Raw genomic sequence first — 6,000 nt, 5'->3', positions numbered from 1 at the left:
CTCTATCAAAAATATTGATGTCGCTCCCGTCATATGGGAGGGATAGATCCCATCTACATCACTCACATCCCTCTGCATAATTCGTTATATACCCAGTAATCGCCTTTATAGTCCACCCAGTTACGGGTGACGTTTGACGAAACTAAAGTACATAACTCCTTATGTAGGGAACCATGATGACTTTAGGTCTAAGGACCAATAGTCATACTAATAGTCACATGAGAAAGTATATGATACTCATATAACGATCCATGATACTTTCTCATGGCGGGTCATTCAGTATACATTCTCCAATGCATACCCATGTGTCAACTTGATATCTCCATATCCATGACTTGTGAGATCAAGTTATCGAGTTGACCTACATGCTAGTCTTATTGCATTAACATTGTCCATGAATATTAATACTCGACTAGGAATGATTTAGAGTAGTGTTCCCTATATCATCTCACTATCGATTCAACCAATCGATTGATATAGGTGAGAACCGTCTACTCAAGGACGTTATTATACTTAGTTTATTTGGCACCAATACAAGTAAGTATAATAACCAAAAACCAAATGCCTTTATTTATATAGAATATGATATAACAAGTCCAAAATACAATCATCAAATGATTGGCTCTAGAGCTCTAGCTAATAATCTCCCACTAGCACTAGTGCCAATCAGTGTAGGCTCTAAGCCCAAATGACCTAGTGTGACCATCATACTTCCTCTGTGCCAAAGCCTTAGTCAAGGGATCTGCGATGTTAGCCTCTGTAGGTACTCTGTAAATCTTCACATCTCCTCTCTCGATGATCTCTCGAATGAGATGGAAGCACCGTAGTATGTGTTTGGTCCGCTGGTGTGAGCGAGGTTCCTTCGCCTGTGCTATAGCTCCATTGTTGTCACAATAGAGCTCAATAGGGTCAACAATGCTAGGAACCACCCCAAGTTCAGTGATGAACTTGCGAATCCAAACTGCCTCCTTTGCTACCCCTGATGCAGCAATATACTCGGCCTCTGTCGTAGAATCAGCTACTGTGTCCTGCTTCGAACTCTTCCAGCTCATAGCACCACCATTAATGCAAAACACGAACCCCGACTGCGATCTATAGTCATCCTGGTTGGTCTGGAAGCTAGCATCACTGTAACCCTTTACAGCTAGCTCATCATTGCCTCCATATATCAAGAAATATTCTTTAATCCTTCTTAAGTACTTAAGAATATTCTTGACCGCTATCCAGTGACTTTCACCTAGATCTGACTGGTATCTTCTCGTCATGCTCAAAGCATACGAGACATCAGGTCGAGTACATAGCATGGCGTACATGATCGATCCTATGGCTGAGGCATAAGGGATCTGATCCATGCGGTCTCTCTCTTCTCTAGAAGAGGGACCTTGAGTCTTCGAAAGACTCACGCCATGTGACATCGGCATAAATCCCTTCTTGGAGTTCTGCATGGCAAACCGAATGTGTACCTTGTCAATATATGTACTCTGACTTAGGCCAAGCAATCTCTTAGATCTATCTCTATATATCTGTATCCCTAAAATGCGGGATGTCTCACCTAAGTCCTTCATTGAGAAGCAACTCCCTAGCCAGGTCTTGACAGACTGAAGCATAGGGATGTCCTTCCCAATGAGCAATATGTCATCCACATACAATATGAGGAAGACAACTATGTCCCCTACAACCTTCTTGTAGACACAAGGTTCATCTTCGTTCTTGATGAAACCAAACTGTTTGATTGCATCATCGAATCGAAGATTCCAGCTCCGAGAAGCTTGCTTTAGTCCATAAATGGACCTATGCAGCTTGCATACTCTGCTAGTATGCTTTGGATCTACAAAACCCTCAGGTTGTGTCATGTACACATCCTCAAGTAGGTTTCCATTCAGAAACGCGGTTTTGACATCCATCTGCCAGATCTCGTAATCGTGGTACGCTGCAATAGCAAGCATGATTCGAATGGACTTAAACATCGCTACTGGAGAAAATGTTTCATCATAGTCAATACCATGAATCTGCTTGAAACCTTTAGCTACCAAGCGACCCTTATAGATAAGTCCATCTATGTCAGTCTTTCTCTTAAAGACCCACTTACACCCTATGAGTTTTACCCCTTCAGGTGGATCAACCAAAGTTCATACTTGGTTGGTGTACATTGATTCCATTTCGGATCTCATGGCCTCTAGCCATTTCTCGGAATCTGGTCTCATCACAGCTTCCTGATAGGTGATAGGCTCATCCTCTATGAGCATAACGTCATCATGGTCAGACAAGAGAAATGAGTATCTCTCAGGCTGACGAAGTACCCTATCAGACCTGCGAAGAGGTATGTCTACTTGAACTGATTGTTGTTCCTCAACTCTTTGTGGAACATCATCATCCACAACACTTTGTGGTTCCAATTCAATTTCCATCGAGGCATCAGTGCTATTTTTCGCATCTTGAACTTCTTCAAGATCGAGCAATTCCCTTTGTCTTCCTAGAAAAAGTCCTTTGAAAAGACCCCAGTCTTTGCCACAACTACCTTGTGCTGACTGGGAATGTAGAAGTAATATCCCTTAGTTTCCTTGGGATATCCAATGAAATAGCACTTGTCGGATTTGGGTCCCAGTTTGTCCGAGACTTGACGTTGTACATAAGCCTCACAACCCCAAATCCTCATAAAAGACACCTGGGCATATCTCTCAGTCCATATCCTATATGGTGTCTTTATCACGGCCTTTGATGGAACTCGGTTGAGAATGAAAGCTGCCGTGTCTAGAGCATAGCCCCAAAGATATATAGGAAGATCTGTGTGACTCATCATAGATCGTACCATATCTAATAAGGTACGATTTCTCCTTTCGGATACACCATTCCACTGTGGTGTTTCAGGAGGAGTGAGTTGGGATAGGATCCCACACTCAGCTAGATAGTCACGAAACTCATGGTTTAAGTATTCACCACCTCGATCTGATCGAAGTACCTTAATACTCTTGCCAAGTTGGTTCTGCACTTCATTCTTGAATTCTTTGAACTTTTCAAAGGATTTAGATTTATGTGTCATCAAGTACACATAACCATATCTACTGAAGTCATCAGTAAATGTGATGAAGTACTTATAACCGCCTCTAGCAGCGACATTGAAAGGGCCACATACATCACTATGTATGAGTCCTAACAAGTCAGTCGCTCTCTCACTGTGTCCACTAAAGGGAGTCTTGGTCATCTTACCTCGTAGGCATGACTCGCATATCTCATATGATTCAAAATCAAATGAGTCCAGCAAACCATCCTAATGGAGCTGGGATAAACGCTTGTCATTTATATGACATAAGCGACAGTGCCAGAGATATGTTTGGTTCATGTCATTTGACTTGAACCTCTTGGTACTAATGTTATAGATAGGGCTCTCAAGGTCTAGAATATAGAGTTCGTTCATTAGATGTGCTCTACAATAGAACATATCTTTTAAATAAACGGAACAACATTTGTCATTTATTATAAAAGAGAAACATTTCTTGTCCAAACAAGAAACTGAAACTATGTTCTTTGTTAATGCAGGCACATAACGACATTCATCTAATTCTAGTACAAGCCCAGAAGGCAAAGATAGATGATAAGTTCCTATAGCAACAACAGCAACCCGTGCTCCATTGCCTATTCATAGGTCTATCTCGCCTTTTGTCAATGCTCTGTTATTTCTCAACGTTTGTACATTAGTACAAATGTGCGAAGCACATCCGGTATCTAATACCCACGATGAAGAAATAGAAAGGTTGACTTCTATAACATGTACACCTGAAGTAGAAATCTTATTTCTCTTCTTCTTAAGATCTTTCAGGTATTCTTTGGAGTTCCTCTTCCAGTGCCTTGCTTGTCCTTGATATACATGACAAAGATGTTCAACTATATCGTAAGCGCCCATCAACTCATGTTGCTTTTGAAGCTCAGAGTTCATGGTCGCGAGCATAAGACAGGACACATCTAATGCGTCATCTTGATGCTTCTTATAAGCATATTTGTCAGCTCACGTAGTAGTGGCAGGAGGAGCCTCCGGAATGAGCTGCTCCAGAACGTACAGCTTACGTTCCTGAGTGAGAACTATTCTCAGATTCCTGTACCAGTTCAGGAAATTTGCTCCGTTGAGCTTGTCCTTCTTAAGGACAGAACGCAGGGAGAAGGTGTTCGTGTTTGACGTCATGACAATTCTACAACAGAAAGAAATGCAGAAATAAATATCATATTCTTTTAAATCATTTAATTAGGCCTTTAACTAAATGATGCTCCCACTAAATTCTATAATTTTGTGGGACAAGATCCACATCATACTAACCCTTGAGTTAGCTTTGGCTAATACGCCCAAGACTTAGTATGATCGGTAGGTAGCAATTACCAATTACATCTCTATGCAACTCTTGTTTATAGGATCAATATCCGCATTTATATTAAAACTCGAGTTAGCTTTGGCTAATACGCCCGAGAGTTAATATATATGTGATTTTGACCTATCTTTCCAACCATTGGAAGAATGCCTATAGTTATACTCGATCCAACCGAGTTAACTAGGAATACTCAATCTAATTGAGTTGTACTCACCCATGCGTTGATAGGCGGGACCAAGATTGTCCCTCCATACCCTACCAAGATAGTATGTGTTGCTCTACTTTGGCAGATTCAACAACAACATGCGATCGAGGTAGTGGTAGGTATCACGGCATGACAGGCATTACGAGTTGACGCGTTTTAGATCTAATCTAAACGATGATGTGTATCATATACTCGATAGATCTAATCTAATCGAAGGGTGCATCATGTGCACGATTTAGATCTAATCTAATCGTAAGGCACTAATTAATTACTTAATTAACTAGCATGCATCACATACACACAAAAAAATTAATTAAATAATTAATCAAATAATTTTATGATTATGTCATGGCCCTACTACGATCTTCTCAAGCCAATGAGAAGATCGGATGGTCAACCTAAGGTCAACAGCTTCTTAAGCTTCTTCGTTTGACCACCTTGTGTTGCTCGCGCCCTCCTCGTAACTCCGTCTCGTGTGGACCTTCCACCACTTCAAAATTTACATTACAATTTTGAAATTCGAGTTACATTCGAGTCTAAATCTAATTTACAACCAAAATATAAGAGAAAGGCACGACGCGCAGGTCGCGAATAAAATCAAAAAAAATACAGCACGCACATCACATAACGACACGCAGCCCGTATTATGAATTACAACACAAATCCAATCACATTGGGTTTTTTGGGCCATGACTATCACAAAATTAATATATAATTCTAAATTATATATTTTTTCATACTTTTCTGTAATTTTCATAATTTTTACAATTTTATGAGTAAATTTTTCCCGACGGTCCCGTTTAGCGTTTTTGGGCGCAATCGCGGAACGAATCCCCTTGCGGGGCCAGGGGCAGTGCCCCTACCCGCGATCTAACCATCGCGAGGGTTCCTTTGCGATCTAACAGCGCCTAAGCCCGCTGTCCCAAAAGGTTTTGGGGCGAAACATTGTCGTTTCGGAAAATTCTTCTCGGTAGTCGAAGCCTACAAGTGTCTAAACACTTGTGCTTCACTTCTACGAGAAAAATACCCATTAAAACTATAAAAACATGAATTTACAGAAAGTTTACAGATCTATATTTTTCATAAAAATACGAATCTAAACTCGTACTCGCTTCGTACGTGGCTCTGATACCACTATTGGGTTTTTCGGGCCGCGAAAACCGATTTTCGCGTCGCGGAAACCCCGAATCACTCATGCCACTGGATCTCGTGCAAAGGATAGATTTCAAAAATATGAGTATGAGTTTCAAACTATGATCTACAGTAGATCTACAAAGGAAAAACATTTTATACCTTCGATGCGTGCCCTCGCAAATCCCGCAAGTCCAAGGTACGTCAGATCTCGAAGTTGTCAACGTAGACAACTCTCTAGTAGTATCCACACGAACAAGGTGTGTTCTCTAACACACAAGGATGGAGAAGAGAGCACCACAAGTG

The sequence above is a fragment of the Zingiber officinale genome, unplaced genomic scaffold (assembly GCF_018446385.1).
Source record: "Zingiber officinale cultivar Zhangliang unplaced genomic scaffold, Zo_v1.1 ctg229, whole genome shotgun sequence".
NCBI classification, from domain to species: Eukaryota; Viridiplantae; Streptophyta; class Magnoliopsida; order Zingiberales; family Zingiberaceae; genus Zingiber; species Zingiber officinale.
This window is presented reverse-complemented; position numbering follows the sequence as displayed.